We start from the raw sequence: 21623 nt of genomic DNA, 5'->3' as shown, positions 1-21623 counted from the left end.
TAAATAAATTATTTTCACAGACTGTATTGGTGACAAACACTCGTTGAATAATCATTGTAGTAAGGGATTTATGCACTTCTGTTCTTGTTCACATTTACTTAGTGTTTGACTACCATCTCCACAGTAGGTGGGGAAGCCTTCTAGCTGGCTCATCTAATTTCCAAAGATAAATCGTCTATATCTAAATCTTAATTCTCCTTTACTTTTATTTCCTCAGAACCATTATTGAATATAATACACTTTGTGCAATTTATTTTTTGAAACATATCACTCAATGTGAGAGACTTTAGAGATTCATAACTGAAAAGATCAGTGATGTCAAACATTGTCAGTTGTCAGGACAGACTGTCATGTCTCCCTGTTCTCAGTATCTCAGTGACTGTTCCATGGTGATTTGTGATTAGCACTTTAAGCCATGAAAGATATTTGACCTCCTATTCCTTCACAGAACAAATGATACCTGTAATATCCAATTAAAGCAAATAAATCATCATCAATAGAAGAATAAGGGACATTGATGTGATATATTAAAATTCCAACATATCTCCCTCCTCTCGATCAGACATCTACTGCATGTCAAGCTGATAAGCATCTTCACCAATGTCAAATTATACTTAGATGATTGGATGGACAGCCTCAAAATCTAACACAGTCTATCATCTCTTGCCCTCCTTGAGGTTGGAGGGTACTTTTGAAAATAAGCTTTGATTAGGCTTCTAGTAGTCTGCAGACTGATTGCCTACTACTTACCAATGAACATAATATCACCACCCAAAATCTCTTGCTATTTATCTCTCTACACCTATTATATCTCCCACCAATGCCTTTATTACATCTTCACCCTCTTACCATTTCTGATTTCTTACTGCGATTTGATTTCCCATTAATTTACCAAGACAGGTTTTATCTTTCCTGCTGTCTTTCATTCATTCATTATATTGTCTAACCTATTAGTTTACTATGTCTCATCTCATGAAAATGCAAAACTTCTCTCTTTTTTCATCCTTTGACAATTTTTTTCTTCCCATTTAATTTTTTTCCCTGACCAGAATCAAAAACTGAAAAGTAATCTTTTAGAATCCAGATAAATGTGTTATTTACTAATACCAGTTTCTGAGAATTAATATTTTTTATTGTATCTTGCGTTAGTATTTCAAATAAATGTTTCCATTTAGTGTGATATTTTACATCTATTAGAAGGGATATAGTTTTGATACTGATGAAATTGAATGCTATTCTAAATTTGGCATAGCTATGCCACCATTGTCTCAGTTTTTCATATGATAAGTTAATGCAATTCTGGGTTTGTTAGGAAACCATAAGAATTTTTGGAACATTGAATTATTTTTTTTTATTATCAGATTTGGGGGAGGTAATGAAATACATTGGATTATGTATAGTATATTAGGAAGGAGAATCATTTTAATAATTGAAAGTCTTGTATCCACAGAAAATGGCATTTTATTACATTGTTTTATCAGTCTTTCTATTGCCGTAAGACTATTATTATAGTTTATTTGACTAATATTCTTAATATTTTTAGTAATTATAATACCTAAATACAAAATATTATCAGACTGTGGTAAGTATTTTTTAAAATCATGATTTAAATTAAACTTTTTTGGGCCATTTAAAAGAATTTGTGTTTTATTATTGTTAAAAGTTAGGCCTGATTCTTTTTGGAAAATAATTATATTTGTAAAAAGAGCATGAATGGAAGAGTTTTCACCACCAAGGGTAAGGAGAATGTCATCAACAAACATCTGTATTTTAGGGGACTCTTTTGAATATAATTTAAAACTACAATGTCATTGACCCATCTAATTAAGTTCATCCATGGTTCCATAATTAATGTGAATAATAAAGGGAATAATGGACACCCTTGTTTGCTACCCTTAATTATTGGAATATTTTGAGAAATACTTGTACCAATTTTAATGTAAGCTTGAGTGCCATTACATAATTGTGAAATAAGATTTATAAATTTATTAGAAAAGTTAAGTACTTCCAGAAGAATGAATAAGTATTCCCAATTAATTGAATCAAAAGCACAATTTATATCCACACTAATTAGTGTTAGATTCTTATTTAAATGTATGACAGATTAAATCAGTGTTAATGTTCTTTTTATATTGTCATATGAGTTTCTATTTATTATGAATCCTGTTTGATCTTTGTCTACTAAATTTGGTAAGAAAACTTTCAATCCTGTGTAGATGGACATGAACATTTTGTAATCAGTATTAAGCAAGGAAATAGGTTTGTATGAGGAGCATTTAGTGGGATCTTTATTAGGTTTCAGTATAGGAGAGATAAAAGTATATTTCCAAGAAGGTGGAATTATGTTGCTATTCTGGGAAATATTAAAGATTTTATGAAGTAGTTTTAGAGCATTGTTAGGTAATAATTTATATGGTTTGATGATTTAGTATTGCCAGGTATTTGTTCTTTAAAGAATTTATTTTCTCTTATCATTTATGTCTTTATCTCCTTTATAATTAAGCTTTAAATTATCTAACTTAAGTTGTATATCAAGTAATTCTTTGTCCCATAGTTTCCTTTTTTGTGATACCATTTTATAATTTTCCCATATCAGTATGCTTTTAGAGCATCCCAGATATATATTTCAGAAATATCATTAGAGTTGTTAAGTTCTATAAAGTTCTGAATTTCTAAAGATATAAATTCTTTAAAATCTTCTAATTTTGCAATGTAAGCTGGTATTCTGTTAATTTGAATACAATAATTATGATTAATCAATAACTCAAAAATTAAAGAATTATGATCAGAAAGGGGGCAAGTAATTACTTTACTGCTGGTTAGGAAGACTGTCAAATCATTAGAGATTAAAATTCTGTCAATTCTTGAGAAGGTATTATGTCTATGAGAAAAGAAAGTGAAAAACAATGAGCTTGGATCAGCAAAGTTATTAATGGTTTTCATTAGATATAATTCTATAAAGTATTTTAATAATTTAGCAGACACAGAAATTGGTCTTTTACCCTTGGTAGTAGAGTCTTTGTTATCTAAAATACAATTAAAATCTCCAGCAAGTATTATATTTCCTTTTGCAAATTGTACAATCTGATCTAATGTTGCTTTACCATATTAATTCCAATACCTGACATCCAGTAGATATTCACAAAAGTATATATACTATTGTTTAATTCTATATTAATAGAACAAAACATCCCTTTATTATCTTTATAGACCAAGTATTTTAGGCAAGGGTAGAGTATTATTCCATAAAATTGCCACTCCCCTTTTCTTTTAAGAGTGGTCTGAGCTTACTAGTAAAGAATAAGATTTATTATTAAGTTTGGTAATGTCTTCAGATATTAAATTGGTTTCTTGAAGAAATATTAGTTGGGATCTATGAAGTTTAAGGTATTTTAATAAGCTTCCTCTCTTACTAGGATTATTCAAGCCATTGGTGTTAATTGAGATACCTTTTATTAATGACATTCCAGCAGTGTGTTGTATGGTTTAAATAAAATCACCATAATGCTACATTACTATTGAATCTAGAAGGAATACTATATATTAGTTCTTCATTTGAATGTAACAATAAGACTAAGAAAATTGTTTTTGAACTACTTCCTTTTTTTAGAATAATGGTGAACATTAATAAGAATAATAATAAACTTTATTATAAAACTTAGACTTGTAACATCAAATACAACCTAATCCCCTCTGGAGTTTAAAACTCCTAATTTAGGTGACATATTATCACCGGGTCTATATTAGATCACCGAATGCTTAAAAAAGTGAACGGTGATTAATCAACCCTATGTAAGCGAAAGCTTACTATTTCGAACTGTCAGAACAGCAATTTTTTTCCAAGGGAAAAAAAATTGCTGTTCCGACAAAATAAATAAATAAATAAATAAAACACTTTAACCATTACATGAAGTGGGGGAGCTTCACCCCCCACCCCCCTACTTAAATATACTAACTCTGAGACCGCACTACAGTGCTGAAAACGGCAAAGTAATGAAGCGGCCAAGCAAATTTTTTCCCAGGAAAAGAATTAGCTTAAAAGCTGCTTCAATATTTTGCTGTTTTAGGCTTTTGAGTTCAACCAAGATGCATTCAAAAGAATGCATCTTTGGTCTTCTAATAGGGAACCATTATCACCTAAATTAACTCCCATTCTAGTAGCAACATCTAGTCAGCATCTGTCTATATAAAAAAACAGTAATCTTCAGAAATGTATATTTTCCTATCACAATTCCCCCCAAAAAAGGGAAACAAACAACAACAGATCAAACATATCTTATGGTAGTTTGTAAGAACTATTATGAAGTGTTTATATGCAGAAGACTGACATAGAACAAATTGTAAAACATACACTAAACTATAAAAAAATCATTATTCATAAATGAAAACATTACATACTATTAAAGAAAGACTTCTGAGTTATAATATGAAGTTAACTAACCACAATTATTAAGTATATTTTGAATTAGCAATAGAATGAGCATTCTAATAAAATAGAAATAAATACAACATATAATAGTCTGACACTATTATTATTTTTGCTAGAAAAATAATAAATTCTTTGTTGTATTTAACTTATTTACAGTTTCTAAAAATCACCATAAGAACACATATGTTAGAATATAGGCACTTATTGAGTCAATCAAATTTGGTAAAGAAGTATAATATTTTAAACCTAAAAAAGGTCATTGTTCATATATGAATAGGAAACCATTCAACAAAGGATAATAAATATGCTACAGTAAAAGTTTAACATGCCTGTTATAAAAAGGCAAGACATATTAATTAAAGCTATAAATGGGAAAAGATACATGTGTATATTTATAGATAAAATTTTGAAAAGTGCAGTGTGGATTATTTCTGTAAAACCTATCTATTCCACTCCTTAATGCCTCTTACCTCTTTCTCCCCCATTCTCTTTCAGTTCCTCTTTTCTCTCTTTTGTAGCTCATATACTAAGGTTAATAATATTTCAAGATCTTATCAGTTCTTTTCAGGTTATACCAGTTTAAGTATTTAGAAATCATATCACAACAGCTATTGTCAAAACCAAATGTGTTTGACAGCTGGTAAAGAAGTGATTAAGCATAAGAAATGAAGCTATTTATTAATAACTAACCAAGTATCCAGTAATAACCTACAAATTTAAAATGTGTAAAGATTGTATTTCTTGCAATTCCTTCTTATTAAGTATACAATAGTGGTATAAGTTGGATATGACATATTAAGGCATTCAAAAATGCTACACTCTCAGTGCAACTTTTATACTATGGGAACAGAAGACTTTCAGTGAAAGGAGTCAGTGAGGGAAAATCAATGTGAAAATAACTCTACCAGTGCCCTTTGATCTGACTGGATGGTGGCAGAAACTTTATATGGTGATCACACCAAAATATTTATTTAAATATTTATTTATCTTTGTTGCTTTCCTGCTCCTCATCATAGCTAGCTAAGTATCTAGAGCTTACACATACTTTATTGTTTTTTCTACGTCTTTCTTTTTATTTTACCTGGACACTGAAACATCAACATCTTTGACCATTTGAGACACTAATTATCTAACGTTTGTTTGACTCAAAACTGTTGCTTGCAGCAAATTTCTGAAATGACCTATTACATGGGTGCCTGTCCCTCATGGAGATTGTTGTTACTGTTCAGATTGAATGAATAGGAGTGTGGATGTCCCCCCACCACCACCACACCAAATACAGAAAATCACCACTGCAGTATACTCTTTTCCTTGTGTGGCAAAATAATAAAGCTGATTCTGTATTCTTCATAGATATAATAAACTGTTTGTGAACTCAAAACAGTCAATTTTAAAATAAAGTACATACCAAGTTTCAGTTAACATTTTCTATTAAGCTTTTGTCCCTTAAAAATCCTTCAGAGATGTAATCTGATTCATTGAGGCGTTTAAACTTTCTAGGTACAATGTAGCTGTTGAAGTCCAGGATCAAAGGTTGTCTTATCACGGCGCTTAATGAATAGTACATCTGAAATGCGTTAGTATCAGCAGAATCGAAGCAAGCAGTATCTCAAGCTGAATTTAATGAGAAGATGAAAACTGAAGATTTCATTGGGAAACTGTAAGTAAACTCTGATTTTTTCTTCCTCGCAGGCAACTACACTGGCATGAGACATAATCACAACCTGAAGAATGCTACAGAGAAACAAAATGAAGAGAGGGGGAGAAAAGAATGGAGAACAATGCACCAATACAGACATACAAAACAAAAAAAAAAGTACAAGTTCCCCACTGCCCCTCTAGTACATTGCCAACAAATGGACTAGCTGAAAGATCACAATAAACTATTTTGCAATGTCCACACTTCTTACAAAGAGACACCACTTAGAAAACAAACCACAATGAAGACCCAATGTAAAGAATCCTCTTAGAGCATCAGTTGTACACCACAAACAAAGCTCCACCAACCCATCCACCGCCCTCCTGGAGCATATACCAGAACACACAGACAACAAAGGGACTCTCCAACATCATCCACCCTGTCTGAGTAACCCCAGACACAATCCTTCCCAAAAATCAAAGGCAGTAATAACACAACTATCAATGGTGTTTCCCAGGTGAGCTTCCACATAGTCCATAACTGGACAGATATTCAAACTATACAGCTTTCAGAATCCCTCCATACCTATTAATACGCAGTGCTCAATTCAAGTAAATAATACAAGCAAGAGACTACAAAAAAAACATGACGCCAACCAAGATACACAGCAAATGATTCAATCCCTTGTCTAATCACATGAAACAAGAATATATTAATCCAAAATTATTGCAACTTCAAAAAAACATATATACATCTATAATAATTACAAAACAAATAAGATAAGCTCATCTGGAAGTCCAGTTGACTTTCCCCGACCTAAAGGGTCATATATAACTGGAATAATTATGTTTCCTGCTAAAATAATTGTAATTTTAGCATATAACCTCAAGATGGAAGAGAGATGTTGAACATTAAACATTTTGGAATTATAACAATATTGTGAATAATCAGAAATTATTCATTTTTTTAAGTTTCTGTTTGGAGTCAAAGGTTTTCCATGCACTATTATCAGCAATTCTTTTAAGACTTGAATTTGTCCATTCCATTTCTTCAATGTTTTCTAATATTTTCTTGTTTCCTATAAATGAAATAGCAGAGTCCAGATCTTCAAATGTTTTAAATCCATCTTGATAAAAGATTTTCAGTCTTGCAGGAAATAACAAATGGGCTTTTATTTGATTTTTTTTTAAGTTCTCTGATTAAGGGTAGAAAGATCTTTCTTTTTGATATTACAGTAGGAGAATAATAATTAGCAAAATGAATGACATTGGCTTTTATTTTAATTGGTGATTTCTCCCATGCAGCTTTTAAAACCATTTATTTATCATGAGAAAATAGAAATTTCACAATAACAGACTTTGTAGAGTTGCTTTTGTTATTTTTAGAGGAAACCAAGGATCTGTGGGCCCTTTGAATACCATAGAAAAATGCTTCTGGGAGTTCCAGGATTTCAGGCAGCCAAGAGGACAGGAACTTCTCCATATTGTTTTCCTCTGTGTTATCTGGTAGACCAAATATTCTTACATTATTCTTACATGACCTATATTCAAGGTCATCTACTTTTGATTGTAGAAGAGTATTTTGTTTTAAGATAAATTCAGTATTGTGTTCACCTTCTTTAATCCTGCTGTCCATGTCATTCAGTGCTGATTCTATTCCAGAAATCTGTTTTTTTCTATTGTGACAAGTCATCGTGTAGAATTTCCATTTGTTGAGTGCATTTTTCTTTAAACTTATCCAGTTTCAGATCCATTCTGTCTATTTTGTTGATAGTTCTTCAAGGTTAGTTATTAAGGACTGTAATTCCTTTTTTAGAGTTGTCTCTTGATGAGAAGATTTAGTGAAGCTCATCTTGTTTTCTGATGTTGAAGATTTGTCGATAAAAATTTGACAGGAAAAAATTAATATTTATGTAGAAATTTTTTATATACTATCCTAATATATAGTCCAAAGAGTTAATTAGAAGAAAAAAATCCCGTATTAGGATAGATATTTTCAAAACAATCCTGTAAAAACAGTTCTGAAGTGACAGAGCTAAAGAGAAATGCTGCTACTCTATGCTCATCTTGGCCACACATACCCACTTTTCAATTCTTGAAGTAAGACTACCACTACTCTGCACACTTTTACTAATCAAGTTACTTATCCTTTCACCTGTTATAAAGTTACCAACCAGCAAGATTCCAAGTGTCTTTCTTTATGAATACGTCCTGCCCTGTAGTGTACATGTCCTGGATGCTCCTTCAATGCTTGGTCCAGCAGACCCTTGGGTAGAAATATAATTTCTAGCCATACCTCTCAGTCTGTAAGAATGCATTGCCTTGCTTGCCATTTCCCATGACAAAATGCCAAGAACTCTATATACAACTCAACTTGTGCATGAACTACCCACTAAAGTCAATCTTCTCCCATTTCTATCTACCCTGTCTTGTCTTCTTAATAGACTAATTACATATTTAATTATGTTTTATACTGCTTCATGCCCATTACCTGCCTCTTCTCATTTACTAACCCCTACTGTCTATTTAACAATTAAGTGCCATGTTCACTGCTAAAAATTAAGGCATTAATGCATAAAAAATGATATTGTCTTCTTGCTAACTTCATCATTCTGTGTAAGCATCTCTTATTGGACATTACATCATTAAAGCTGGATTATAAATATTGCATCCCCATCTATCTTTCTTCACAATTTCCCCAACTTATATTTAAGAACTTAAGAGAATGATGTAGCATACTACATAACAGTCACGATCCCAACACATTAGTTCACAGACTGTGTCTGAATCACAAACAATCCCCCGGATTCACTATCCTTCCATGTGGGACTAGCTTAGTCCTGCATGGAAGCAGCCATTTAGGAGCAGGACAACAGCATGCCATACATAGTAATGAAGGCACACTGCCTGAGCTCCTAAATGGACATGTAGCATGAACGAGTGCAGGACGAATGTCTGAGAGCAGACCTCTCAGAATATACACGCCCCTGCAATCAAAAACAGCAGTGTAGGAGTAAGAATGAGTGAGATCGCTCATAGGTGTATGCATACCCCAGCAACATCCCCCCAAGTGTACAAGAGCAATAGTTACAACATCTAAATATGAAGACTTTTTTTTTTATGAAACAGATCAAATTAAACCATAGGTGTGTGACTTTGCCCAACACTTAGTTATGGTTAATGTAGCTTAAATGGCTCAAGAGGATAACATGCAAGATATATGTAAATGAAGCAGTACAGCAATAGTGTAGTGGGCAAAGCATTTGCCTTACAAGCAGTAATTTCTGGTTCGAGTCCCACTCCAATACAATCCATTTTCCATGTCAAATCACTGTATAATCAATTTATTTTCTTGCATAACCTACGACATAGCATATATTTGTGAACTGGAGTAATGCATTAAATGCAGATGTGAGGTGTCATTGTCATAATGTTGCAAAGTCCACAGATAATCACAAGTGCCCTATACAGTATATGTACACAGGAATCAGGGATACAAATCGAAGGTAAAATGTGTAATGAATGCTAAATCTATAGAGGTGCCAAATCCACCACCTGCCCAAGAACCATTAGACATCACTGCCTAAATTAGTGCGATGGTAAGTGGGTGTAAGCAGTAGTAAGCAAGAGTAAGCACAGTTACACAGTAGTAAGTGGGAGTAAGAATATTTAAGCAGCAGTAAGTGAGTAAGCCTGTTTGCACGAGGGTAAGCAATGTGCACATAGGTTAAGCAATACTGAAGCTAACTTACTTACCTTTGCGCAAACCTATGCAAACCTGCTTACAATCGCTTAAAAGAGCCTTAAACACTCTGTATGCATCAGCCACTGTTCAGGCAGAAACAAAATAAGCAGCCTTTGCAGTTCTTGAACCGAGGACCCTGTACACTATAGTCTCAGTAGTTAACCACTAAGCCATCACAGCAGTCCATAAGATTGAGGTAGCACCAAACAAATCCTCACCATAGGAAATACAAAACTGAACATTTGAAAGGAATCTATATACAATTTTATATTGTATAACCAACTACAGGACATAAATATGTGAACTGGAGTACTGCATTAATCTCAGATGTGTAGTGTCAATGTAATAAAGCGTTAAAATCCCTTAATAAACACAAGGACCCCATACAATGCAAGTACACATGAATCATGGATACCAAACACATATATAACATGTAATGAAGAATAAATCAATGCAACAATTCAAATATAATGTAACTTAAATATTAAGCAACACTAAGCATTGCACAGCCCAGCTTAGTAGGTGTCAGCAATGTGAAGGGCAGCTAACTCAATCTGCCCATAGGTATACCTCTTTAATCAATGCCAGCCTTAGGTAAGCAGGTTTGCCCATAGCTTAGCCTTTTCAAATGGTCCAATCACAGCAAAATTCAGGAATCCGGCCTTATTTAAACCCAACAGGCAGGAATACATCTCATAACTGGTTGTAGCTTCCCCTTGTAGGCACTATGTCTGGAATGGGAGAGGGTGTGCACTTTCAGGTGCAGCCTTGGGGCATCCAGGCATCCAGGGTCATGGCAGGACTCCTTGTGAAAGACCATGGCATGAGACTTCTGCAGGGCCAGTACCAGGGTATCCAATACAAAGCGGAAGCCTGGGACCATCTTGCCCATGCCTTCACCAGTGCCACTGGCATACCCCAAACTGGTTTGCAGGTCAGGCATCACCATGCTGACCTGAAGCGGTGAAAGGGGGATCTATTGGATGAGTGGATCCAAGAGGCTAGGAGGACAGGGGAAGTCACAGCAGTGTGTATCAGTCCACTACTGGTTTAATAATTGCCAGCTCATGTATATTATGAATAGGTATGGCTAAATATTCCTCTTATGTCTTTCACATGGGCAAGTGAGTGGTCTATGAACCAGGAGGCCCCTGGATGTAGACTGCAGCGGTTGCAACGTGAGGCAGGTTAGTAGTACTCTTGCATGTACTGTCATAGGAAATAAATCTAAAAGTAGTACATTAATTGCCTGTATAAAACCTGTATTGTTTAAGGCATGCACTGCATACACCAAAGAATATGGCAGGAAGAGTCTGATATAGGTTGTATGTAAATAAAAGCATAATAGCCTGATAATAAAGGTCTAATTGCTGGACTGCATGTGTTTACTCTGGTATCATATGGTAATGTAGATGTGCAGTCACTTAATAGTACTATTGTATTAAACACTGTTACCCACACTGTGCTACATAAATAAAATTGTATGAATGTCTTTATATGACTGTTGTAATCCCAAGAGGTCATATAGTACAACTGAGAAAGACTTAGATAGAAAACAGTGAAACGACAGACAACAAAATCCCAATAGCACACTCAACTGAGATGTGAACTGTTGTATTTTTAGCACACACAGCCATGGTTCGAATCCTGGGAGTGGTAGAAGGCTGTATACAGAATCATACCCCACAACTGTACTGATATGTCCAGAATGTCCAGTAAATTGGCCTATATCTGCTGCCTGTTACCATGTCCCCCGGGAAATCAGTGGGATGCTCCCACATGTTTAGGCAGCAAACAAGAAATACAACTGATTGTCAGACATCTATCAGAACAAACCTGTCACTCTAGCAACTCCCCAAAATGTTATGAGAGTAATAAGCCAAGTATGTCCCATCTATACCCCCATGTTGTCAAGCTGTGACCAGAGTGTGTACAGTAACAGAGCGAGACATATGTGCATAATACTAATGTGGAATCTGATAATTTGTGTAGCAACATTGAGGTAGTGCTAACAAACATTGCTCCCACAGGTCTGTCAGATACGAACACTGTGCCTAGAAATAAATGATTGATATCCTGTACTGGTACTGTTTACTCTGGTATTGTATGGTATTGTTAGTGTTGCAGCTGCTCTGAATAATAAGGTATTACTCATCACTGTCACCCACACTGTGCTACTTAATAAATCTGTCTAGGAAATCCTGTATGAGTGTTGTAATTACAAGGTCAGAATGTAAAACCACAGGAGAATTATAGACAGAAATCAGATAACAGATACACAGCAATATCTATATAGCACACTCAACTGTGATGGACAGTGTTTTATTTTTAGCAGACACAGCCATGGTTTGAATCCTGGGTGTGGTAGTAAGCTGTATGTAGAAACATACCCCACATCTGTACATAAATGTCCAGAATGCCCAGTTAATTGGCCCATATCTGCTGGCTGTCACCCTGTCCCACTGGCATATCAGTGTGCTAATCTCTGACATGTAGGCAGCTTTTCATGTCATATAACTGACTGTCTGGCCTGTATTTATTTGGAAAATGTCAATAAAAACAAACCTGACATTGTACAATTCACTAAAGGTTGAAGAGGGCAATAGTTGAAATATGTCCCATTTCACCTGCATGTGGTCAAGACATGCCCAGAGTGTGTGCAAAAAGAGATGGACAAATATGTGCATAACATCATCCTGGAATCTGGGCACATGTGTAGAAACAGTTAGTGTTAACAAACAGTACCTCTACAGGTATACCAGGTAAGAGGTGTATACTGCAGGTAAAACCAGTACATGTATATAGTTGTCGATAGCCATACCACTGTCCAAACTAAGGCAATAGGGTAGTGTACTAACACTTGCAAGGTACAGATAACAGCACTGACTAGGAAAGTAATGTGAACTACAGGAATATACTAGTTGTTAATTGACATTTTTTCTTTCCTCCTCACCATATCTACAACTATAAACTAAATACACAACTCAATTGATATGTGCTGACTTAACTCTAATGTTGGGACATATGTCCTATTGTTCGATAATTATTTAAATCTGTTTCTATGCATGTGCTATGTTGAAATGCTCCCACATTGGTAGCATGCTGCCATCAATATACTTGCATGCTGTTATAATTTCCACTGTGGTCCCATATATGCATGTGTTCTGTTTGCTATGCAACTGTTCCATATCTGATGTTTGGGTTAATGGGAATATCTATGCATGCTGTTATACTTAATCCTGGAATGTGTTGACTATTACTAACCCACATAAGTTGATAAAACTTAAACACCATAGCATGTATAGGAATGCGGATCCCGGCAGACCTACTTGTCCTACCTCAGGTGGCCATGGCACAGGGCACCAGCACATCTGAGGCTCAACCCAGAACCTCCTCGTCTGATGGTCCAGAACCAAAATTGGGTGGAACTGCCTCAGGGGAGGGGGGCTCACCCTCCCAGGGAGCGGACGCGGACAGGAACCTGTCACCCGTCATCAGGTCTGGGTCATGGTGCATAGCGACCTCCTCAGGGAGGTTGGAGATCTGCTATGCCAGCTTCAGGGCCATGTGTCATGAGTAGAGGGTGGGCCTGACTCTCCTACTCAGCCCCCAGCACAGCCAACTTCGGGGCTGTGAAGGTGCAGTATTGACTGCCCACGGGTGGGGACTTCAGTCCCACAGTTTCCACTAGGGGGCTCATGAGTTTCCAATTTCCCAACACCCCTCCCCATCAAGGTGTTGACCCCCCACATGTGATTGTGGTCTCCATAATCTTATCCATTTGTGTCATAGGTGTACATGTGTAAGCAGGAGGATGGTCTGCAGTCATATTCCACAAGGGGCATGGCACTGTGGTGACACCATGGCTGTGACATATCCGAGGTACAGTTAAACACATTTAACAGGTTTGTATAACAGTTATTGCCTGTGCCACATGGACAGTTGACCCACTGGGACATGTATAATCAGCAACCTAATGTAGACCCATCCACATAGACGCACACTCTTACTTGCCAACACTGGGACTCGACCCCTACCTAGATATGTAGTGCTATTGAAATGTGTGGCTTTCATTGCACAGACCACACAGTGTTTAGGGGAGATGTGTTCCAGGTTACATGTTTCATGCAGAACAGCCCCACACATGTACAGTATAGTAATGGGGGATGTAATGGCTGTATATGGACAATACATAGTGTGACATACCATCATATACACATTAACAGACACATAAGCAGTCACACATCAGAGCGACCTGGTGCTACCGGTGCTAACTAACTTGTCCATGTGTCCAATGTGTTACAGGTAGGCTGCTCACAGCACATGCTTAACTGGTCTGGATTGTGGTATCAGTTACCTGTATGGTTGATTGTGACAGTGGTCACCATAAAGTGGTACATGGGACATATACCAGGTGTACCATGGTGTAATGACAGTGTACACAGCACCCACATCTCACAGTGGATATTGTTCTCAATGGAACCCATGATGACACGTTGACATACCCACCATCACTCATTGCCCATGACTGTGATACAACCCATTGTATATCCCAACAGTGGTACTACAGGGCTATGCATATAATCCACATGCCACAGGCATAGTAGGGTGTTGCATTGTCATGCCTCAGCTATGGGTAGTAACAACAATATCTGAAATACTGTGTGGCAATGCATATTGGAATAGGAGTATGTAGACTCGGAATGCTGTACCCTACAGATATACAAACATGCACACATACACACACTTGCCAGAACTCAGTGGGTATCCCATGCCTATCGACCCATTTGTACAACACTGTTGTGCTGGTAATGCAAGGCTCATGTAGCCATTAGGGAGAGGAGTGTAACAGGGTACATGTAATGTCTGATACAGCAGCAGCCACATCTGACTATGGCAATGGGTGTTGCAGTGGTTGTGTAGACCCTCATGGTATTCCCAACTACAGGTGTACTAACACACAAGCACTGCTATCCTCAGTAATGCACACATACACATGTCAGTACTGGGGTGCATCGCTGTAGCTGGCCATAGGTATGTACATGGCTATTGTCCATAGAGAGACAAGTTTTGTAGGGGATGTGTGTACAGTGGTATCATGCCACTTGCCATGTGCCAGCAGGCAATCTATCAACAGACACCACTGTGGTGACCCTCAGGGGGAGAGTGACATGCATCAGCCAATTCTCTGAGTGCCTCCTGCAAATGGCAACTGAGGTGATCTAGTTGACATGTATGCAACATGTATTACAACACATGGTTAGTGTCTGTGATGGAGACCTCTACCCAAGCATGTTTTGTTGAATGTGGTAGTGTAGTGGAGATACCCATGGCATGTGGTGCAGACAGGGTGTTGTCTCCTATATGTGAAAGTTATAACACAGCTGGGCAGACATGTCAGTGTCAGTCAAGCATAGGTTGCCTGTACGTATCCAAGCTGGATACCTGCCATCTGTACATCTGTACTGAGACTGACAGACATCAGCTTGGCAAGTAACTATGCAGTAGGGTGAATGTGTTGACAGATAGACATTTGACAACAATATGTATGCTATTACTACATGTTGGAAGCCCTCAGTGACATGTGCTGTACAGACAGTAGTCTACAGTTGCATTCCACATGTCAGATCATTATCCAGTAGTGGATATATACTGTGACACAGCTCACACACCAGGGACAGGACAGTGAGGCCTCAGAGTCCAGCTATGCCTGCAGGTGTGATTGTTGTCAGTACTGCATTTAGCACTCTACACTAGCCTGGGAAAGAACTGTCAACAGTAGTATCGCTATGGCACACTACATGCCAGTGCGACAGCACATAACCTGGGTTACTACCCTTGTATGTAACACATTCACATGGATAACAGTGCTGTACATGTCTTATATACTTGTGTGTCCCAGACATGACACTCACACCCCTTGCTACTGTAATGACAGCACATAGATGCATGTATTGTACATGGTATTACATACACTTATTACAGATGTCATTACCCTGCTATGTTATCAAACTGGGATGTGAGCACAGGTTACCAGGGCTGAGCCATGCTTAGCAGGTGTCAGCATTGCTGCAATGTAACAGCTAAGCAGATGTGCACACTGGTAAGTAAAGCCTACTCAGTGTAAGGGCCCGTACGTTTAACCAAAGCTTAGCACCACTTAGCTTCAAGTAAACCAGTGCAAATGTACTTAAAGCTGCTCAGAACTGCCTTAACCACTCTGTATCCAGCAGCCCTTGTTCTGCCCAGAAACAAAATAAGCAGCCCTTGTAGGTATTGAACCAATGACCTTGCATACTATAGTCATAATAGTTCACCACTGCACCAAGACAGCTGTGAAGACAGTTGTTGTTTTTCCAATATATCTATCACTACACATATTGAATAGTATTGAACAATTGCTTTGGCTTCCACAATTGTGTAGTACTTGTTATTGATATTACTGTAGCATCACATATGTTGTTATATCTAAATGTACACATATCAGATGCATATGGTGAGATACATCTGGGAAGGTATAAACAACTGTGATGTTTGCACATGAGAGGAATATGGATATATACATATACATATGTTGATATATGTCTACATGTGCATACACATGTATATTCATACATATGTATGTCTACACATCTGTAAAGGGCAGCATATATATGGCCATTTGTAGATCTCTTTGTACAGACACACACACACACACACACACACACACACACACACACACACACACACACACACACACACACACACACACACACACACACACACACACATATATATATATATATATATATATATATATATATATATATATATATACACACACACACATATATATGTATGCACATCCTATGTGTACAGATATACCTATTTATGTTGATATATATGTAGATATCTATAACTATATGTTCATACATATCTATTCAGATATACCTATTTATGTCAATATATATGTTGCTATCCATAACTATATCTGTATATGTGTAGACATATATTGCTGTGTATATGTATATATTTGAGTGTTTATATGCATATATATATATATATATATATATATATATATATATATATATATATATATATATATATATATATATATATATATATATATATGTGTATATATATATATATATATATATATATATATATATATATATATATATATATATATATATCCATATATGTATGTAGATATGTATATGTGTATACATCTATATATATATATATATATATATATATATATATATATATATATATATGTATACATGCTTACCATATGTCCAGAACATGGAGTGGAGTCCTGCATCAGCAACAATAGTCCCAACCTCTTAGTCCAAGTGGATTTCGTTAATGTTTTGCAGGTATATATGTGGACTGTTGCTACTGTAACATGGGGTTGTCTTAACAGACATGCTGTGTCTAGGAGGTCACATCTGATTTGGACATGTGTGCAATGGCTACTGACAAACACCCTAAGGACATCATAGTACAGTACCACTGCTAGCACAGTAATGATCCTGTGTACTACAGCAGTGATATGACCAATATATGTGGACAGTCTGGCACTCTGTGGTCAGTCCAGAGGTGTATACAAATCCCCTTCATGCGAGACATGTGGACCATCCCTCACAATGTGGATGTTAATAGCCATGTACATGGGTATATCACATAAATACTGGATTACATATGCCCACACAGTTTATGCATTCACACACCCCAGTCTGTCCTGGCACATAATACCTGGTGGTGCAGAGGTCACATGGCCACATATTACCCATTAGTTAGTGATATTCATCTGTACAGCATCCCACTGCTTTGTCAGAAATACACAACTGTTATGGTGGCCTGGCAGCAGTATGTCTTGCAAATAACCGGACATAGCACACTGGGTAATTACACTAGGCTGTTTGGCATGTCAAAAAGCACTATGCAAACTACAGGCAGACTGTCACAACACTGGACTACATTTTGTATGGGGAATACACATGTACCTGCAATTATAGCAGGCTCTACATGCATATCACAACACAGAGTAACAGACACCTGTGAAAAAATGCATACCCACAACCAATGTGAACACAGCCATAGCCACATATGTTATGCAAGCCTAAGATGATACTATATGGACTGTCTGATAAACACCATACTCATATGTGCCACTCAGACACTAACCCTACATACACTGGGTCATGACACAGTGTGGTCTGATGCCTGTCTGTGGTATGGGACACATGTGTGTCTGGCCCTACAGACATGTGAGCCAGTAGGGTACCATACACTGGAGCAGCATGTAACATCATATAGAACAGGACCAAGAACAATGGCATCTACCACAGTCTATGCACAGCCCAAGGTACGTATGTTCAATACACATACTGTCAACAATCACCATAAGTACACAGACCCCAGTACTGTACACACAACTGCAGAATTCCCAAGTTATGTCCTCAGAAACAACCCCTACTATACATAGCATGTCTAGCAGTCTGATATCTGATTGGCTTGTTATCAGGTATGATGTCAATAAATAATGGTGTACAGAACATATGCACCTCTTACTGCATGACATATGTACAAAGATTGACAGACTTGTGGCTGGAGCTACAAACACTGGCACAATATTGACATGTTGCTGTGATAACCTCATACATTTACTATCAATCCAGGGTTTGTTGTGAAATATGTCCTATGAGGGATATGAAGTCAGTAACTCTCATGGCTGTCACCATGTACTGACTGTGATCCTCACACTATGCTACTGCAGTTCTCATATAGGTGTTCTGTGAGTAACACAAGAAACAAAAGGCTCCACACACTGCCCAGTCTGCAGATAACCTTACAGATGGGGGTTTCCTCAAACACATAACACTGTCATGACAGGTATTAAATCATGTTGCCCAGCCATATCCACACACACCCTGTTAAGCCGACATTACTCCAAATGGAGAAGAGCAAAACTTGCATTCTGTAGTCATGTCTGGCACACCCCCCTCCTGTCTGTTGGCCTGTTTCCACAGTGTATGTTGTTAGAGGTAAATCCCAATATTGTCAGTGATGCTGTTTGCCAAACAAAAGATTTAGGTCCTACTCACAGTGAATGAAAAGGCCCAACACCAACATGATGTTCCTAGATATTGGAGTGTGTTTCCATGCAATTGGCTATGAGAATGTTACCACAACTGTTCCACATGCAATCAGCTAGAGAGGGACTGCAATTCATGCAGAGACCATCAGCTGATCATGAGCATCACTTATAAAATGCAAGCTCTTGCCTAAGCAAAGCAGGTGTACTTCTTCACATCCACCAGTGAGGGAGTGAAAGAGATAGACATAGACAAAGTAAGTCAGGGAGAGGGTGGGAGAGTAAAACCTAAGCATGCTTGTGTCACACACCTACCAGTACAGGGTTTCAACCCCCTGACTGACTATGTATTGCTATCATATGTCTATACAGTTATTGCATGCACCACATAGCTTACATGTTGGGGAGCTGTCCAAAGGTATATCTGATGGTGAATGACATCTGCAACAGTGATATAGTAGTGATAAGGTAGGTATAGTACACGTGCCTGTCCACATGAACAGGTGTCAACGTCAACACAGCCACACTCTCTCAGGGACTCACACACATTGACACACTTGCCAGGGTCAGGAATAGACTTCCTAATTAGCTAGTTTGCCACAAAATACTAATGCACAGTTATCACATGCACCACAGGGGTTATCCAGATGTTATATGTGCAAAAGGTATGTCAAGGTGTCTGACATCAGACAGCATGCTTCAGTAAGCCAATGGGAGTTGTAGTGAGTGTGAATGTGGTCAAAATTATCATACTCCATACACACAGACACAGGGTGCCAGTACTGACATGCATGGGTGCATTGATTAATGGGTGTGTAGTGGTTGACTGTGCCAGAAGGCTACACAAGTCTAGGTGAAGGGTATACCTTGGCATCAGGCCAAATGACAGTGGTCTGCAGTGAGGCTCGGGGGTGTAGTGTCTGGATTGGCCAACACAGGTGGGTGTTGTATTCACCATCCAGTCACCTGGGTTACTACTGTGTGTGGCCAGTGCTGTGCAAAGCTTGCCATGTATGTGTTCTATAGTCCATGACATGGACGGAGTCTGGGATGTGCACACAACCACCATGCATGTTCAGTGACATGTGGAACTTTACCTGGGTTATCTGGCCCATGTTGTGTACACACATTGTTATTATCAGATGTGCCAGGCCTGGCCTCATGTGGCATGAACTGGTAATGGACACCAGGTTGACCCTGCATGAACATTGATCTCATGATACAGGTATTCCCTGGTGTCAGTGGCATCTCTCCATACAGGGCATGTGTAAGGCATGGTATGCCCTTTGTGGGTCACATTTGATGGCACCACAGTTATTGCAGGCATCCAGTGGGGAACATAGTGAAGGCACACTGTCTGCAATTATGTGCCTATTGCAGTGATGGGACAGGGTGCCATGCCCTCTGTAGTCAACTGCAATCACACCATGGTTACTATCTGTGGGCAATATGCAGGGTACTACCAACATAGCGGTTGTTGCCTTGGCAAGTGTGTTTGTGTATGAGACATGGGTTGAGAGTGTTCTCTGGGTAATACAAGGGCTGCTTACTTTGTTCACCAGGCCTTGATGTCACATGTAGGGGTATGGATTGGCAACCCAGCATCTCGGCTATTTGACATCTGTTATCCTTGTAAGATGGACATTGTGACATATAATAGGCCCACCATATAAGAAATTTGCAAAACTCACTTCACAATGAGTCCAGTTGTTGCACACTCACAGCCACTTCCACACAGGATATGAATGACAAACACAGGCAGACATACTTGTCATGTCTGGGATTAGAACTCCTACTTAATTGCACTACAACATTACGCAGTTATAAGATGTGCCTCAGAATTTACTGGACTACTCCTTCCTCAAAAGTGTATTTCACTGTGAATGACATCAGCAGGCTTGCCAAAGAAGGGCAATGGAGGTTGTAGTGACTGTGAATGGCCTCTAAAGCATTGCACTTTACACAGACAAACAATCACGCACTCAAACATCCACACTTGCCATGTCTGGTAATAGTACCCCTACCAAACTACTATATCACACTAAAGCATTACACTGTTATAGGACGCACAAGAGAGATTACTTGATTGCTTCTTCGCCAAAGGTGTATTTCACTGGGAATGACAGCAGCAGGCTTGCCAAAGAAGGGCAATGGAGATTATATTGACTGTGAATGGCCTCAAAAGCATTGCTCCCTGCACAGACAAAAAAACACTCTAACATCCGCACGTGCCATGTCTGGGAATATAACTTCTGCCTAACTAGTTTATTACACTACAGCATTACACAGTTATAGGACACACCACAGAGATGACTGGGCTACTTTTTTGCCAAAGGTGTATTTCAAATTGAATGACATCAGCAGGCTTGCCAAAGTAGGGCATTTGAATTGTAGGTGTGACTAGCCTAGAAAAATGGCCCCATACACAGATAAACACACACGCAGTTGCTACGTCTGGGATCAGAATTCCTACTTAACTAATTTATCACACTACAGCGTTACACAGTTATAGGATGCGCCACAAAGATTACTGGGTTACTTTTTTTCCCAAAGGTGTATTTCAAAGTGAATGACATCAGCAAGCTTGCCCACATAGGGCATTTTAATTGTAATGAGTGTGACTAGCAGGCTTGCTATAGTAGGGCTATGGGGAGGGCAGTGTGTGTGCATGGGCCATAACCCATTCTACTAGAGGTAGACACACCACACTCAGGCACACACGGGTTTATATT

The sequence above is a fragment of the Protopterus annectens genome, chromosome 4.part0, assembly GCF_019279795.1.
Source record: "Protopterus annectens isolate FY-2018-M chromosome 4.part0, PAN1.0, whole genome shotgun sequence".
Classification (NCBI taxonomy): Eukaryota; Metazoa; Chordata; order Ceratodontiformes; family Protopteridae; genus Protopterus; species Protopterus annectens.
Note: the sequence above shows the minus strand (reverse complement) of the source record.